Raw genomic sequence first — 19,711 nt, 5'->3', positions numbered from 1 at the left:
AAGATGGCATAGCTTAATAAATTTTTGAAGGTAAAATCGAGAGAATTCAGTGGTTAGATGATGGGAGAGGCTAAGGAAATTTCAGTTAGCAAAGGCAACATAACTAAGAACAAACATATAGAATGGAGAGTTTTACACACAACGAGACTTGGGATGGTGCAGTATATAAAGGTTTTAAAATGTATAGTAAGACATAAGGCACAGTGAAAGGCTCACGCCACAGCGCTACAGAAGAGGGTAGTGCATGAGAAGATATTTTCTGAATAATTTAAAGAATGTCTGCAGTAACACGTTGCCATCCATTAATTCAATTACTGTTTATTATCTGCTACTTGTAGGCTCTAGAAAGTCTTTCACAAAACTCCCATCAATATTTGTCTAGAGTTCCAAGGAAATTCAACTTATTTGGGGTTTTGTTGCTCATAGAAGAAAGCCATCTCTAGAGGTTACTATTTCAGGATTGTGCGATATTCACTTGGGAAAACTTAAGGGAAGCACATTGTTTAAAATGAAAGACCAGCAAAGAGTCAGGAAGTACAGTGCATGGGAACCTGAGAGGCATCAGTAGGTCTGGGTGGCAGTGCCACCCCAGTGCCACAAACTGAGTCACTCAGTGCAAAGTGACTGTGGCTTCAAGTTCTTGAGCTGCACTTAAAGCAGCAATCCTGCCAGAAATGTAAAGGGAGCTATTGTCACATGGTAGTAATTCCAATGAGATTCAGGATGAGGTCACTGGGAAGGGCATCGTGCCTTCACTGGTAGCCTCAGCTGATCTGTCTTTTAGATTTCAGTAAGAATCAGCACATTAACACACTGGATCCCATGGTCTCTCTGCACGGGCTCCAGGGTCAGCACACTGACACACTGGCAGCTGCGGTCTCTGCTCGGGCTCCAGGGTCAGCACACTGACACACTGGCTCCTGCGGTTTCTGCCTGGGTTCCAGGGTCAGCACACTGACACACTGGCTCCTGCGGTNTCTGCGTGAACTTCAGGGTCAGCACACTGACACACTGGCTCCTGCGGTATCTGCAGGGGCTCCAGGGTCAGCACACTGACACACTGGCTCCTGCGGTATCTGCAGGGGCTCCAGGGTCAGCACACTGACACACTGGCTCCTGCGGTCTCTGCACGGGCTCCAGGGTTAGCACACTGACACACTGGCTCCTGCGGTCTATGCAGGGGCTCCATGGCACTTACTGTCAGGACCTAGGCCATACAGTACATCAGGAAGCTTTCGTTGGTGAACATTGTGTGTTGGCTTCTGCAAGGACGGACTAGACTTCTTTGGGCAATTATTAGAGCATCATAGAAGTTCAAATGAGAACATTCGTTTTTCTGATTTGGACCTACAGGGAAATATATCTTTTAAGTCACCAAAATGCTTTTTTAATATAGCTTTAAAACTCCTTCCTGATTTTTATTTTTATCTTCTGCGTCTTCTCTTTGTCTTTGTTCCTTTTGTGCCCTTATCTCTCTCTATTTTAATTAAAGTAAGTATTTAACTAGTAGTTCTTTATCATAATAGGTATTTCTGCAAGAGAAAGTATTTTCTCTATTCAAGGCTTAGCCTTTGTGAAAAACAAACTTTTATTCTAAAAAATGAACAAAAGTAATCTTAAATGCTCAAGGCTGAATAAACATAATATCTACATTTGAAATGGAAATGAAAAGGAAATCAGGACTTTTATACTTATACTAAATCTTATTAATTTTGAAGACTATAGAAACCCTCTGTAACTAGTTGGTACAGTCTTTACCAATTCTTTTCAAAACCAAATCAGTAATGACTTTGATATGTGCCTGGCATTTGTCCTCTGGGAAAACAAACTTGCATGTGGCTTTTCCAATAGTGGACATGTGTTCGAATGTGCTGTGATAGAAAATAGATAAAAATAGGAGGAGGAGGAGGAGTTATTTAGAATTTTAGAACTCACTTTGGGGTACACTTACTGCTCCTGAGCCATGTCACTGGGCTACGCATCATAGACCACAAGACAGATGTCACCCCCAGGTGCTGTGCTGTACATTTCATTTATCACACTACTGGACAGTCCTAACTGATAGTCACATGGGAAATCAGCTCTAGCCAAGGCTTAGCCCTGAGCATTTGACAATAAACATTTGGAGTATTAAAGCCATACAAGTCCATTCCTATTACATTCATTGCTCTAGCATAAAAATACTACCTGACACATGTTTTGTACATGAGCTTTATTTAGAAGGAGATCTTGTAAACATGCCATGGCCTGGATTTATTATGCATGGCATAGAATAGTTCTGACATTCAAAAATGCTTGAAACAGCATTAACAAATACTAGTCCTGAAGATTCAAGAGTTCACATTCTCTTTTGTATACAATACTAAGTAATTAGAGAGAAATGAGAACTTAAGGGCTATTGTTTACAAAAAGCAATGTATTCAAATGGGAAGTTGTGAGCTGCAAAGTGCAGAATGTGCAGAGTGGACAGTGTGTGTGTGTGTGTGTGTGTGATATGCACACTAGAGGACCAATAGCATGACTTCTTACCAAGGTGTGTTCACAATATGAATGCAAATATCACAGATGGAGAGCTGTCAACATTAATTTTTAGTGAGTCACGTGAGAGTTAAAATACTATTTCTGGGCACGACTCTTCTAAGTTCTAACTTAGAAGCAAGAGAATGGCTGAAGAGTTGGCATGTTTTTGTTGTTGTTGTTGTTGTTGTTTTTCGAGACAGGGTTTCTCTGTATAGCCCTGGCTGTCTTGGAACTCACTTTGTATACCAGGCTGGCCTCGAACTCAGAAATCCACCTGCCTCTGCCTCCCGAGTGCTGGGATTAAAGGCGTGCGCCACCACGGCCGGCTCAAGTTGGCATGTTAAAGAATACTGCTGGATCCCTCTTAGCACCCACAGTCCTGCCTGCCATCTGGAGGAGCAAGCAGAACTCAGTCAGAGCAGCTCACCACCCTAGTGTCTCTGGGAGGCTGAAATGAAACAGAGGTAGGTATCTCTGTGCATGTTGGCTCAAAGAATGAAGTGTGCACTTGCGCATTCTTATTTTTTCATGGATTATCTGATTCACAGCAGGGCTGAGAACCATTGCTAAGTAGAACTAACTTGCGGCTGCTGATAGGTCTTCCCCCTACCTCTGTCTGGAAACTGGGATGTCTTCCTTCAAAGCACCACTTGCGTTCTTCCCAAGAGTGCTCGAAGGCTTTATTTTCTCCATGTCTGCATCAGCATTTAAGCATTTGCACTTTCGATGTTAACCGTTGTTCTGGAGGCTGGTCATCACCGTTTATGCCTGCCCACTCTCCTTGGACACCAGAATCTTCACGGGTGCTGATGCTGCGTGGGGGCTTTGGTTTGCATCACTCACATCATCCGGAAAGTACGAGTCTTTCGTGTGTTTATTAGCATTTGATGATCTTCTTTGAAGAAATAATTCAAGCTCTGTACTCATTTTCTTTTTATCCAAGTTATTTTTTGTATTCAAGTTTTATTAATCCACTACCCATTCTGGAAATGAAGTTTATCTTAATATGTGTATTACAGATATTTTTTTGCGTGTTTGTAGGTTGCCATGTCAATTTTGACATTGTCAGGTGATATTTTAATCTTCAGGAAGCTCGAGTCTACTGTATGGGTTTTCACATTTTGTCTATTGATGATTCCAACATAAAACAGCTTGTTCCATAATTTTCTGAAATTTTTATAGTTTTCACTTTTTGCATGAGATGGATTTTACAATTTACACACACACGCACACACACACACACACACACACGCACGGTCTAGTTGTCTTAGGCACTGCATTGAATTTTTTTCAGTGCAGTTTTTTTCAGTGTGGATATTTTGTCAATATTCAAAAGTCTTCTACTCCATGAACATGAGATGTTGGAGAAATACTAGTTAAGTGTTCATCATTGTGTGTGTGTGTGTGCGTGTGTGTGTGTGTGTGTGTGTGTCTATGTATCTACCCGCATGTGTGTGTGTGAGGGAGAGAAGGAATACATTTTTAAGAATTTTAATATTTAAGTTATTATTATTATTATTATTATTATTATATTAACTACCATCTCCTAAAATGGACAATTTTACCCTTTCCTTAACAATTTGGATACTTTTCTTAAAAACTTTTAGCTGGCATCAGGAATGAAATTGGCTTGTATGCCTTGTTCTTGATTTTTTTTTCCTGGAATTCACTCTTGATCTTAGGAAAACAATAAATATTTCTTCTACATTTGTTCAGTTGGGTCTTCATGTGCCTGTTATAAGAATGTTTTACCCTTTAGTCTATGATGGGTATTTTAAATCATGAAGGAAGCTGGATTTTGTTAAATGCCTTTTCTGTACCAACTAAGAGGACCAGGTGATTTTACCCTCACTGATGAAAGCAGTGTGTAACAGAGTGATTATTGTATATTGAATCACATTTGAATGCTGTGAATAAGCCACATGCAGGCATGATGTTTAGTATTTGTCTGTAGTTGTGTCAACAAGACAAAACCTAGAGGCACCTGAGAAGAAGGAATCTTAATTGAAAAATTGCCCAGATCAGATGGGCATGTGGCAGTGTATGTGATAAATCGTCTGGACTAATGACTGATGTGAGTGGGCCCAGCCCACTGAATGTGGCAGCATCCCCAGGCAGATGTATCTGGACTATATATAAGGGTTAACTGAATTCCGTGCATGCACTTGCACGCACATGCACACTCGCGCGCGCACGTATACACACACACACACACACACACACACACACACACACACACACACACACGTACACACACACCTGCCTTTGACCAGATTTTATCACAGCAACTGAAAACAAACTAAGACAGTACTCAATCCTTTTGGTGTGCTATGGAATTCAGTTCATCAATGTGATGTTTGTGTTAGTGCTTATATATCTGTTTGTAGTTCCCTTTTTCCACATTGTCCTTGCTTGGTTTCAGATTTTGGTTTTGGAACAATGCTGACCTTGTAATGTGAATCTGGAAGTGTTCTCCATTCCTAAAAGTCTTCTTAAAAATGTTTGCGATGGGTTGATACTACTTCCAATGCTTCGAGGAGTCTCCAGTGACTCTTTCTGATTCCAGGTCATGACTTATTGGGAGTTATTCTGAACAATGATGCAATGTCTCTGCTAGATGTGTTTGCCTCTTCATGATCCAGTTTTATAAGTCCCTTTTGCCTAAATTATCAAAACGTTAACCTATAATTATTTAATACACTCTTATGGTTCACTTTTTATTTCTGTAAAATGTGTAGTAATGTCACAAATTTGCTATTTTAGTTAGAGATTTTTTTCCCCTTAATCATTCTAGTTACCAAAACCTTGCCACTTTGTAAATGCATTTTGTCAGTATTTTGGTGTTCTTTATCTCCATGGTTATTACTTATTTATCACTGCTGTTACACTTATTGATCTGTCATGTGCTCCCTCTGGGTTTGGTTACTTACTCTTTTTACGATTCCTTATGTTGTCATACTGTTGTCTAAAGATTCTTTGCAAATTTCTTTTAAATTTTTGTTTTTTTTTTTTTTTACTGTCGCAGTTTGTATAGGGTGCTTTGTCACCTTATCCAACCTCGATCCCCTCCTCTTTCCCTTGGACCTCTAACTTTTCAAATAGTCTCCTTTTACTTTCATCTGAGGGTGGGGGTGGGGGTGGGAGTGGGGGCAGATCACAGCTTATATGTATCCATGACTGCAATAACCATGCCGGGTCCAGAAGATCACGTTTCACGGTCCTGTCCTCTAGCTGTGCAGTCCTTTCAAGCCCCTCCCATAATACACCCTGGACCTTGGGATGGGTGGCACAGATGTGCATGTAGGGCTGAGAGATCAGCACTCACTTCTACTCTGTACTCTAAGCAGTTATGAGTAACTCATAACCCTATCAATGTAAACTAAGTATTTAGAAGGTAGTTTAATATCATGCCCAGTAACAGAAAACCACCAGTTGATTATCCCGCAGGGTTTGTGATCTCCATAAACCTTGGCTTTTCGGGAGGTTTACAGTGTCAAGGGTGCAGATCTAATAGTGGAGTGGGTGGAGTGCCCTTCTGAAGTTAAGTTCCCGTTATGAAGCTGTTTGTTTCCTCCAGAACAGCCGTGCTGTGCCAATGGGTGTGTCTTACCTGGCAGGTTAGTATTGTACAGGGTCAGTGGTTAGGTGAGACAATGGGTAACATGTCTCCCACAGCCTTCAGAACAGTCTGCTACGCTGAACACTAGCAGCACTAGCCGGAATCAAGGAAGCCCCTAGATCACTGTCGCTTAGTTTGGCTGTGTCCTGCATCCTACGTGTCCTGCCTCCACTGGTGAGGTCCTGGTGCTTGGTTCTGGTGTGCTATCAAGTAGAGTGACCCTATATTGTTATAGTTTGGGGGACCATCTGGAAGCCAAATTCTCACAAGGAGAGTGTATTAAAAGCCTTTAAGAGCAGTGTTATCTGGCTGTACACTGTACTGCTGTTCAAGCTCATTTCTTGTTTTTTAACATAATTTTAATGTTATAAGAAAATAGGTTCCCATATGTCTCTTTTATACCTTGGGTTTGATTGACATTTTCTCTTACTGCCTTTCCCCCTCCTCCTGCCCATCACTGTCTGACTCTTTCTGCCCCTGTGTATTCAGAGTCTGTTTTCAGAAGAGATGACTGTGTCCCAACTTCAGTGCTTGACCCAACCTCAGACCTCCTTTGTTGTTTCCTGGCCTCTGCAGACACTCCCTCCAACTTAAATGCAGACCTCTAAAGGTTCCACTCTAGGACCTGTGTATGAGATGACGTCTGACATTTGCCTTTCTAGGCCTCGGTTACTGTACTCAGCGAATACTTTTCTAATTTCAACCATTTCCCCACAGATTTCCTTTTTCTTTCCAGCTGGAGAAATTCCACTATGTACCACTGTGTACCACTGTGTACCTCTGTGTACCACATTCTCATCATCTATCCAGGCGTGGACAGACATCAAGGTTGATTCCACGTCCTAGGTATTACAAACGCGGTGGCAAAGAACACGGTTGCATGCGTACTTTCAACTTCATACAAGCACCTGCTGGTTAAATCTCCTTTTAGTTCTACATTTATTGCACAACAGAAGCCTCAGTGCATCTCCTTTTTCATGTCCACCTTCTTTCTAAATGCTATTCTTCTTTTGTTCCAAGTATTTTACTTTTTTTTAAAGCTTTGTTTCAGGTGTGTGCACAGGAGCACTGGGGCTAGAGGAGGCCAGAGGTGTGGGAGTTCCTGGAGCTGTACTTATGTGCAGGTGTGTGCCACTAGCCATGGGCGATGGGTTCTGTGTGAGAGCAGTATACACTTTTAACCATGGATCTCTCTCCCCAGCCTACTTTTAATTTATTCATATTATAATGTTTCTCTTGGTTCACTGGTAGTTGAACGTGGTTTTTAATGGTTGGAGACATGGATTAGAAATCAGAAAGTCCTATGCTTTTGCAGGTGACACCACTGGTACCCATGGCTGGTGGCTCACAGCCCCTTGTAACTTCAGCTCCAGTGCATCTTAAGCCCTCTACTGGCTTCACAGGCATTGCACACTTGTGTAGAAACCTGTCCTCAAACACACACATAAATACATAATCAAAAAAAAAAAATTAAAGTTAAACCTAAAACATGTTCTATAACGTCCTCGAATTTCTAGAAGAATGTTTCTAGTTTTCCTACAATTATTAATTTTTAATTTAACTCTGACTTTGGTTAGAGAGAATATTTTCTATCAGATCAATACTTCTAAATCCATTTGACTAAATTTATGCAGGTGCCAGACAATGTCCCACTTGTAGTTATAGAGAATGCTTGTTCTGTCGCTGAATATTTTGGTTGTGTAGGTTTCTGGGATTCAGAATGTGTGGATCAGGATCTGTTTCTTTGTCTTCTGCTCAGTTAGCCCTAGCCATTATGGAGAGTGGGGTATTGAAGTTTTTAGTTATTATTGTGGAACTCTCTATTCAGTCATGCCAAGTTTCACCACCTATAGTTTGACACTCTGTTATGAGGACAGCAAGTATTTATAGTTACCATAGCTCCTGAAAATGGAGGATTACCTTTATCTTGCTGTGCGTACTCTACATTTCTTTTAGCAGCATATTGTCCCTCAGGTCCTGCTCCAGTCCCCTGGGCTCGGTTTATTTTCTCACAGCAGTTCAATTCTTATTTCTGTCTGTGTGGGACTGTAACGATCCTGTGAGAAGACACTATGAGGATTCCATATAATGCAGCATCTTGGTTTTATAACAGCTGGTCAGATAGAGACCACGTTCAATGGGAGTGGACGGAGTTTCTTGGCTTTTGAAATCATGTCTTTCATCAACTTTGGGGGGAAAAAAATCACCATTGTGTCTTCAAATAACCTCTCCTTCTCACCCCTCTCTCGCTTCTTGGCGATGCACACAGTGTTATCGAGGTTCAGGGAGTTCCACAGACTCTGTTGACATTCTCCATGGATTTCTTTTCTTCACACTTGGTAATGTTCATTGTCTTTTCTTCAAGGATCCTAGCACAGTCTCCTGCTGGCTCTAATTTTCCTTGGGAATCCTCTAGAGACAGTTTTATTTGAAAGCACGGATTTTAGTTTTATAAATTTGGGATGGGTCTTTTTTAGGTTTATTACTCCCCCGCCCTTTATGTACTCATTGTGGGCAGATATTCTAGTGGGTCTAACCTCTGGCTAACCTAGTTATTCTCTAAGCAGTGTCTTCCCTGTCTCTTTAAACAGGCCGCACTTAGTCAGCCAGCAGTACAGGCAGCCATACTCCAGGGTCTTTTTCATCAGCATTTTGTGCACACTATGTGCAGGGTACATTATGAACACACACGTAAGTGGCTAGCCGAGGCTGGGGTCAGAGGCCACTTAGCTATTGTTGAGAGATGAAATTAACTACTATTTACTGGTAATGAGACCTTGAAAGATAGAAATAGATTCCAAAATATAACAACAATAGCTATACCAGACAGATTCTACCCCGTGACTGCTTTCAGGTGAGAAGAAATATTTGAGACCTTTTGAGGTTCTCTTAATGATGGTATTTTATATTGCCACTTATAATGCTATTCCAAATGCATGATAATAAGCCATTTCAATAAACATTACGTGGGGTGAATGTAAAAGATTATTGTAAATATTTGGAACCATGGAAGAAGTGCAATGAACCTTCATATTTGTGCTTTGGACATTCCACCAGAAATATTCTCACAATAGAGTCTGCTTCAATACTAATTCTCTAACTTATTATCTGGACAACTTCAGGCAGGCTCTTTAGTCTCCCACCATTTTCCTTATCTAGAAAGGGCAGATAAACTGGGCTTGGAGGCAAAGACCTGCAGTCCTAACACTTAAGAAGTAAAGGCATAAGGATCAGGAGTTCAAGGTCATCCTGGCTACAAAGTGAATTGGAGGCTAGCCTGGGCTACAGGAGACCCTGTCTCAAAAACAACATAAAACAGAATGCCAGATAACAGCCACGTTTGCTTTCTGCGCACATTCCTGAAGTTTTGTTTACACCATACAGTTTCTGCCAGTGGTTAGCCAGTACTAGGCAGGAAATAGATAGTGATTAGCCCTTGTAAACAAAAGAAACCACAATGGGGCCACAACAGATGTACCTGGGGAGCTCCCCAAATTCAAGGTCAGCTGCCGAACATAGAACGACTGTCTCTAAGGAAACGTGTACGGAAGAATAGAGACAAGGAGAGGATTGCTGTTTTATTCTTCATATCAGATCCTGCATATCTACAAAGAGTTGGACCAGCTTCTTCCATAGTTACGGATCTGCTTACATGCAAGTAACGATAGTCTCCAGTAAAACCTTTAGGTTTCTTTCACCAAAATAATCATTTCTCCAAAAGACAATATGGGGAAGGGATGCAGTTTATCAGCGGATAAAATGACAACTGGCCAAAAGTTTCAGTTTTCTACTGTAGCATAGAGGGAAGCAAATCAAGGCAAGGGCCTGTGCTGGGGAGGCAGGAAACAGAGGAGGCCTGGAATAATCTTGCCAACAGGAACCATGCCCTAATCCTTGTGCTTTTCTGGTTCCCATGCTGTCCCTGAGGAGGTCAGAGGCCTGTGTTAGGTTAGGGCAAGGGAGGCGGGCGCTAAGTAGGTCCAGGTGGGGCTCTTTAAGACGTGCTGGCTCTGTTCCAGCCTCAGGTCTTACTTGCATGCTTCCTCCAGCTGTGTTGATGCTTAAACCACAGCTGGTGTGTTTTGTCTTGTCCAAGAATGGTTTGAACTATTCCTAAAGCTCGATGTAAGTGACTTTAGTGGCCATCAGGAAGATACTCTTTGTTAATGAGGGGGAAAGGAGAGACTCCCTTCAAAATCTCAAAATGCTGGCATCTCTACGCCATAATTACTGTAGAGCTAGTCTTCCTTGTACGTTAATTCCTCGCTATTTTCTTTTAGAATCTTTATATACCATTGAAAACATCTTGCTCTTGTATGTGTGCTGAGACAATGGATGCTGACCCATCCTTCAAAATAGTGAGTACACGGTATCTGTAAAGTGTTCATTAGATCACACCCTGAAATCAGCACTCTGTCCCTATCTCATGTGGCCTTTAGTAATGTCGTCTTATAGCTTGAGGTTCAAATGTTTTCTGTCTCTGTCTCTGTCTTTGTCTGTCTCTGTCTGTCTCTGTCTGCTCCCCCTCTCTTGTGTATGTTCCACTCTATCTCTCTTTCTGTCTTTCTCTCCACCCACTGCTTTCATAGTCATGGGATACATGGGATATGTGTGTGTACTGAATGAAACTGACAGCTATAAAATTTCAGTTCTAAGGTCAGCTTTGTTTTATTTCTTCTTCATGAATAGCATAATAAAAAACGCTATGTGGTCCAAACATTTCAAATATTGAGCAAGCCTTCTTAAAGATGTTAATTAGTACACATGAATATACTTGAAATAAGTTACTTTTATAACAAGGTGAATGTTAATCTTCCCAGTTCCATCGATCCAGTAGGAATTTAAATCACATTTTCTGAATTATTTAGATAAAAAAATTCTAACTTGAATTCATGGAATAAAAAAAGAATCTTTGTTGTCAATTCCAAGAAACTCAGTTCTGAAAAGTTTTCAAATGCCAATGAAGGCTTTTCAGGTTGCCTGAATGCACCTGCTTGATCAGACCTTCAACAAAGTGTTTTCATTGGCAAATATGTAATTTATGCATAAATAAGAAGTTGGATCCTGAGACACTGGAGTGAAAAGCTCAATGCTTTCAGGGCCTTGTGCAAAGGCTTGCTCACGGCTCCTACCACACTTTTGCAAAATTAATTTCATCAAGTCCAAGTGCTTGAGACCCACGGCCTGACTGTACACAGAGGCCTTTTCACTCCCTGTCCCCACAGCCAGAGCTTCTTTCCTAGTAAGTTGTCTTGGCAGTCCAGCGGGCCTCGGGAAGGCCCTTGGTAAACTTGCGGTGTGTGTGTGTGTGTGTGTGTGTGTGTGTGTGTGTGCATGTGTTTGTGTGTGTGTGTGTGTGTGTGTGCGTGCGCATGCTCCCCTGTGAGCGCTCCTGAGTATGTACCGAGCCAGTGGATGGTCACCCATCTGCCCCTAACAGAAATGTTTCCCCCTGGGTGAACAATCCGGCACTGTGAGAGTTGTGCAGGTGTCTCGGGGTGTCAGCTGGCCTCTGTTTATTATTCGTGTGCAGTTACAGGGAGGCCATCAGTAACAACCCTCTGCAAACGGGTCAGGGAAATGAAAATGAAGCCTGCCGAGCGGGGACTTTCAGGGTCTGGGGTTTGCTGGCAAACTCTGCCCGAGCTCCTCTTTGGGTGCTACTTTAAAATTGCTCCTTGTTTGACTTGGCCGAGACTTCACATGGCGAGGCCCTGCGAGCGAGATCGGTGAGGGGAGGCCAGCTGCGAGCCGGTGTGCTGGCTTTGCTTTTTCACGGCTACCAGGAGAACGCGGCTTCTGCTCGGTTCTGAGGCATTTCTCTTCTTCAGAGGCTTGTTTGTGTTATGTGTTTTCCAAAAAGCCAACAGCAGCTGGCAGAATGTCACTGGGAAAGGAGGCGGGAAGCACTGACATGATTCCCAACACCTTGTTTTTCAACTTTATACTCCTACTTGCAAGAAAGGAAATGAACTCCTTTCAAAATTGAATTATTTTCCTTCTCAGTGGCTCAAGGGTAAGAATGGGAATATATGAATATATATATATATATATACATATATATATATATATTCTGTTCAGCAACACCACATCCAAAAGTGTGGCAAAGTCTGGCTCGTTCGCAATGACGTGTTCGCTGAGTTTAATATCTTAATTAACAAAATTCAAAATTGACCTCTTCTGAAGTTTTTAATTTACAGGAATTACCATAATTATTTTATGACCCATCAGTTCTGTGATCAATGTTGCCATGTCCCCAAATGATTAACAATATTCTGAACTCTGTTCACGGTATTTGCAGGAATCTGGTTAATATTTGTCATATTTGACATATAGCATGTTAGAATTATTAGTCTAAGGATCCATTCATCGGCTCTTTATTCATAAAAATAAGTCTGTACAGTAATTTATATTATCCAAGATGGTAGCCTCCGATATTTGAATAAGTTGCTTTTATTAAGTTCTTAAAACACATGACGATTCATAAAACACATTCATTCATTCTTTCCTCACATCCTAACTTGTGGCACCATGCATACGCTGGGAAGGAGACTAGATAAGGCCAGAGGGATGGAGAGAATGACCCTGCCTGCTGTGGTTGGAGTGTGAAGTGGCCCCACAGATTCCCACTTCTGAGGCTTCCCCCACCCCCAGCAGGTGGCACTGCCTGGGGAGGCAGTGGGACCTCTAGAAAGCAGGGGCTGCTGGGATGAAGGAGGCCATGATGGGGGGCGGGGCTTGCTCTACTTGCCACTCACTCTCTGTTTCCTGAAGGCTGACCCTGGGACTGGATGTCAACAGCTGTCTCAAGCTGCCTCTGTCCCTAGTCCTCCGGGGCTCACAGCCTCCTGGCTGAGCTGGACAGTGTGCCTTAACCCTGCAGGCCTATAAATCCTTCTCGACTTGTTAAAAAGTCCATCACGGTGATGGGAAAAGCAAAGCCCTTGCTGCCTCCTGTCTCCCTACCACACTGATCGGCAGTGAGCAGGGGGTGCTCTCAAAACAGAAGTCAACTATTTCTTGGTGACAGGAAGTAAGTATTATCCCCTTTGAGGCTTTAAGCAATGCACAGGCTCCTCACTCCCTCAAGTCCTTCTCCACTACTGCTCTTTCCCAACTCCAGCAACACCACCCTTCTGGCTGTTCCTCATACAATGAGCCTGTATCCACCTGTGCTGCAGGGTAGCCACATCCCTGTAGCCCTGTCTGTTACATCCATCTGTCCATTGCTTTTGCTTTGGATCTGAGCCTGTTTTCATCAATCTACAGCTTAAAGTTCCTTAAGTTTCTGGGAGACAGAGTCTCTCTGTTGGTTTATCCTTTCCTGTGCTCCTTGGGGCTGGAGCAGTCTTCATATGGTAGAAATCTGAGACATAGTTGTGGAGAGGATGCATATATAAAGACCTGCTTGTTACTTTTATTAAATGACTTTAAACTATTGAAAACGGGAATCTATGTATATAATAGTTGCTGAAATTAGAAAAGCAGATGGAACAAGGGCTATCAAACTGGGCTGTGATCACCTTGACAACAGCTAGACATAAGGCACTAAAAACAGTGACACTAAAATATCACCTAGGGCCGTGGAAACATACTATTTAGTTCAGAACTACTTTTTGGACTGCTTAAATAACTATCCCTAAGCATAAATAGACACAAACCATCTTAAATTGCTGGAGTACATTGAGAGGAAGTAAGCTAAGAGTATTCCCTCAAGGGGAAAAGGAACTTTGACTTTATAGTGTTGTAAGGTGTGTTGAGAAACATGTGCACATAACTTGGAGAAATGGGTGGCTACTTAGAAGGATGGATAGACACTTGCAGTCTAAAGAGGACAGGGGAAACTGAGGTAATGGGAAGAGAAGGCTGACATGGTTAGCATCTCTCAGCTAGAAGAAAACACAGAGGATAGGTAAATAAAAGCCAAGCATGTCTGTGATCTTAAAGCACGCACACAAGTTTGTGAACACACACACATAGGGGTGGGAGAGAGAGAGAGAGAGAGAGANAGAGAGAGAGAGAGAGAGAGAGAGAGAGAGAGAGAGAGAGAGAGAGAGAGAGAGATTTAGTTAGGGCAGTCTCAGTATAACAGCAATCACCAAAGGCCATGCCCAGACCAATCAGGTCACTGCAAGCAACTGAGGAGTTCCAGTTAGGAGGTGTTAATGGTGTTGGTAGCAAGAAGTGCTCAAAGGAAGTCGCGTACTTTGAGATTGTCTTGGTGTGTGTGTGTGTGTGTGTGTGTGCGCGCACACACACACACACACACACACACACACACACACACACACACACACCCCTGTGCATACAAATACACAAAAAGGAAAAGAATTGAACATAAATGAACTTTTCTCGTGGCATTGTTCCCCGAACTATGCTGTTTATCAACCTAGGAAGCATTTCAATTGCATTAACTCTCATAAGAGATTTGAAGCATCCTAGCGGGCATCCACAGGTTATATGAAACACCAGGACATTTTATGGAAGGCACCCGGTGACTTTGGTAGTCATGGGCTGTGGGTGGCTTACGAGATGCAAGCACTAGAGTGGCACCAGAGGTGACTGCTAAGATGAGGAACACACCAAGCGAGGCACCAAAGCAGTATGGAGGGAAACAACGGTCGCTTTTCATTTTGGCTCTGGTTTTAAAACTAAATAAAGTTAAGATGCAAAGAAAAATGGCAAAAGGGTACTCTGGACCTATAAACAGAAATGTTTATATGAGGAAATAATTCTAAAAGTCCATGTGCCAGCAGGACTTAAAGGAAAATGAGCAGAGCTCCCTCTTTTCAGGAGGCTTCTAGTCTAATGGCATGACATAGAGAAAGTCTGGAAGAAGCCGAGGAGGAGGGCAGCCCCATAGGAAGACCAGCAACTAACTTGGACCCCCGATATCTCTCAGACACTGAGCCACCAACCAGGCAGCATACATGAGATGGTTTCAGACCCCTGACACAAATACAGCAGAGGACTGCCAAGTCTTAGTGGGAGAAGAGGTGCCTAACCCTGGAGAGACTTGAGGTCCAAGTGAGTGGGAGACATTCCTCTTGGAGACAGGGGAGCGAAGGAATGGGCTGAGGAACTGTCGGAGGGTGGACTGGGAGGGGGGCAATGACTGGACTTTAAAAAAAAATAAAAGTAATAAAAATAAAAAAATAACAATGTCAAGGGATTCAGTTTTTATTTTCAGACTTGATGATAATAACGTGGCCATATTTGTAACATAACTTCATGTATTCATATTAATAACATAGGCCAACTTAAGTTACTACAAATACTTATGAAAATAAAATATGAAGTTTCATGCAAAATGTATTATCATTTATTTATCATTTTGTAGATTAATATACCATTTCTTAGATATAATTTCTCAATTTAGGAAAATAGTAAATCCAGAAGACCAAATAGGGAAGAATGAATATGTGGCTCATCAAAGAAAATCTATCAATATTCAATAAACACAGAAAGTCTTATTTTACTTGTTATGAAAAATGTCTTGAGATTAGTCATAGTTTTGTGGTTCAAGATTATGTAATAAAAGATATCTTCCAAGGAAGCTCACAAGTGTTTGGCTGGCTAATCAGTGCACTCTTCCTTGATGGAAAGTTGCTGAATCACCTTACACTTGAGCAAACCCTTTGCTCAGGCAATTTGATCACAAGAAGCAGGTCCTAGGATAATGCTCCTGAATCTCCACTAACTTGAACCCTGCAAGTGCATCTGCTGCAGAATCACTTTAATGGACAGAGCTTCTCTTCTGTGAAGGAAATCCCAAACTGTCGTTCCATGGTGCCTTGTTTTATTGAAACCTTACACAACCGTTCCAAAGACTATGTTGTCATGCAATTCACATAGGCAAAATAAAGCATAGAATCCAAGCATTTTACAAATAATTATATATGGAAAATGATTGTGCACCTATTCATTTTAAAAACATTTATACGATTTTCTAATATTTTATATATGATTACAAACATTCACTACTTTAGTAAAATGTTTCTTTTAAAGAAAAGATTACTTATAAAATTATAAACTATTGAATAGAGTATGGAATTAAAATATGGATCCTTTTAGGTAGGATTGACCTGTAAGTATACTCGATAATTACATGGAGGAAACATTTTAGAGACATTCTCTGGGAATCAGTAAGTATGGAAGGAAAAGGAAACGGGACTACAAAAGTTGAGCTATAGTGCCATTGCAATAGATACCTCAACTCATCGTCTAGGGGATTCTGGAGCTGAGATGGCTTTCACAGTTCTCCCAGTGAGACAAAGGATTTGGGTCTCTTTATTATTTTTCTCAGGATGGGTCGGACATTGGATTTTAAACAAACAAACAAACAAACAAGCCAATAGGACTGGACTGGCAGGGGAGCTACTTCTACTACTATAAAAGAATCCCCCACTAGGGCTGACAGATATGGGTTACAGGGCCTCTGCTACAATTTGGGAATAAGGTAGCATCAGGGTCTTTGTCAGCTGCCAGATTGCGCAGTTTAAGCCATGGCGTGTGTCAGCGAGCTGGCCCACAGGCTGCCTCTGTATGCCTCTGAGGCCTGAGGACAGGCATACCCTCAGCTCTGGTTACCACAGGAAAGCCAAGTGCGCACCAGCCAGCTGATAACACAGCCATCGGTGTGGCCTCCACTCAACCTGTTAGGCTCGCCCGCCAAATCTCACAAGCGGTATCTCCTCTGAAGAACCCAGCCAGAAGCCCCCTGTGCTAAAGAAGTGCAGTTTCCCATTCTAAGGTGTGCAATAGACCATGTCACAAAGGTGTGTGGATGGAATTGGGAGAGAATAGATGAAGACTGTTTGCTCCATCTTAGTTTTGATTTTGGAGATTTCTCCTTCTCTTTATCATCGCCCAGGTTTGTCTTATAGGCGCAATAGCTGCTCTACTGCTAACCACATCGCGTGCCGGCTTAAAGGTGTGTTTCTGCTTCTGTTGTTAACTTTTTGGAGTGTGCATCTGTTTCCTGAGCTACCCTGGTATTACTTAGTACTTTGGCTAAATCTGTTCATCACAGACCTGACTAGTATATACAGCGTTTACCCAGAGAACAAGCCCTGTCCCCGCGGGCTCTGCTGTCTGCCTGCTTTTTGTTGACTGTCCTCGTGAAGATGAGAGGTCACTTTAGGCTTTTGCTGCGTTGACTTTTTGAGTCTCGCTATTCACTTGGGAGTTCGAAACTAAGTTGTTGAGAAAGGCAGCCAAGATGTTTTTTAACCTTTTATTTTAAATTAATAGCTGAATAAGAAGAATTAATTTTGGTAAATACTCCAAGGAAGTATTTTAAATCGCATACTCAGGATTCAAACTAGCTAGAGATTTTAAAATTACTCCCAAATTACTGAGAATCTCAGAAAAGAAGATGGATCATCCAAACAGAAAAATTCACTGGGGATTTAGTTTCTTGCATATTTTCTGTGGAATGTATGTTCTGGTTCAAGTATTCTTTCATTGAAACTATCTGACGGCCTTTCAAAATCTCCCCTAACGTAACAGGATGCTTCTTTTATGGGCTTACTAATGATGTGACATTCATGTCCATCTGGGTTTGATACCATGAGCCAGAAGCCGGCGTATTTCCAGCATAAGAAGACACACACGTGCTTCTAACAAGTTGGAGAGGTTGCTGGTCAACATGTGTGAATGGTTCAACAAACATTTTCAAAGGAAAAGACATAATTAGCTCACATTTTGAGGGGAAATGATGAAGTGCAATCGAGATCAACCTGTTCAAACACACTTTTTGGAGCTTTGAGAAGTAGCATTCTACCCAGAGCTTGGGAAGGCGCAAGGACAGAGAACATAAAAGGAGAAATTATTATGTTAAGTAAAACTTTCCAGTACTTTGAATATTAGCTACCATGTAAATAATTACAGAAGGTTGCCCTGCACAGAGTAAGCACACTAACTTGTAAAATTTAAGTTATTAAGAAGGAAGGAGAAGGAGGGGCAGATGTAATCTGCCTTTATTTTGCACTGGCAATAAATTTAGATGAATCAATCGAGTGAGTTCCCCATCTAAGGAATTAAAAAAAAAGAAAAAAGAAAAAAAGAAACTCCTTCAAAATTTAATTTAATGGGCTGCTTTTATCTTCCCTTTCCAGGTCAGAATTCATTCCAAAAGTTTGAGTACATCAAGGCTTAGCATCAAACCGACCTTGAACTTCTGCAGTGATTTGAATGATCTACATACTATTATTTTATTTGACAAGTCCTCCAAATATTACAGCTACCCACACGACTATGTTCTTTCCTCCTCCTCCTCCTCCTCCTCCTCCTCTTCCTCTTCCTCCTCCTTCTTTCTCCTCCTCCTTCTTCAGAATTAGGTGTTTAAATGAACTCTTGTTTTTTCAACTTCTAAATTCTATATGAAAAAACTCAGCACTTTATCTGTGTAAGGTCTGTCTCTTGGAGACAAGGTCTTCTATAGCTTTGGCTGTGTGGTGTTATATATGTGTGTGACTTTGAATTACTGATCCCCCAGTCTCTGTCTCCTGAGATGTAAGATTACAGGTGGATGCATCTACACACAGGTTATGTAGTGCTGAGGACTGGACCAAGTATGGAAGCTAGACAAGAACTCTATTGATTGTGTCTCCACATCCCCAGACCGGTACAGTCTCATTGGTACATATGTAGCTGATGAACCAGTGACTTCATTCTTAAGCCATCAAAGGCTTAATGTTAGAAAAATATGCATACCTCAGATAATTAGATGAGAGTGAGGAGAAAATACACGTTTTATTTACATATAAATGAAAAATACTTCCACCTATTGTTCAATTCTTCATATATAATGCCCCTTGATTTTTATTAAAGTTCTTGAGGAACTCCAGAAAATATATTTGTCCTTTGAATGCTGTCCTTTATAAAGCAAATTGTTGGAAGGTAGAAAATTGGTTCTGAATTTACCATTATAAAGACACAAAATAAGTTTTCTTGTATTCTAAAGCATATAAACTTTTTCTCTGTTTGCGCTGGTAAACATGTCTTTAGAAACTACATACAGTTTTACATGCACATGAGCATTTGTTCATGCAAGCAGAAAAGGAATTTAAATATCAGCTAGATACAATATCTTACTATATAATGTAGTATTAAAATGTGTTCAAGTTTTATAAGTACCACAAGCCAACCTTTCAATGTTCTCTGAATTTATGGATAGCATAGCATGGGGAATTTCAATAGCCTCTTACAGAAATAAATGGTCATCAGTCACCATGAGTCTTGGGGAGGTATCTGTGATACTCTTAGATTAAAAAATGAAATATGAAATCAACATGCATTTCAACAAGTTATTACAGCAGCCAGGCTTTGGGACAAGGTGATTTGAGGGTTATTTATGCAAATAATGGTTAAGCATTTTCTCGGTTGTTATTCAATTTTTAATACAAATACAATGTTATTTTCTTAAAGCAACAATTTTTCCAGTTGTAATATAACTATTGATGCCAAATTCAAGTAATAGGTTATCTCCATAGACTGCAGGGTTAAGGTTAGATGAGAGTGTAACAAGCTTTCTTACTTTCTAGTGCCACAGAAACAATGGGTGGTTCA

At 41.3% G+C, this 19,711-nt stretch overlaps 1 protein-coding gene across 2 annotated transcripts in view; it reads right to left on the bottom strand.

The window, feature by feature from the left end:
• Positions 1–19,711, bottom strand: part of Cfap299 (cilia and flagella associated protein 299) — a 476,454-nt gene that overhangs the window by 95,577 nt on the left and 361,166 nt on the right. The window lies entirely within an intron of this gene.

Source organism: Mus pahari, chromosome 13 (genome assembly GCF_900095145.1).
Source record: "Mus pahari chromosome 13, PAHARI_EIJ_v1.1, whole genome shotgun sequence".
Classification (NCBI taxonomy): domain Eukaryota; kingdom Metazoa; phylum Chordata; class Mammalia; order Rodentia; family Muridae; genus Mus; species Mus pahari.
The sequence above is the reverse complement of the archived record's forward strand: the minus strand, read 5'-3'. Positions and strand labels throughout refer to the sequence as shown.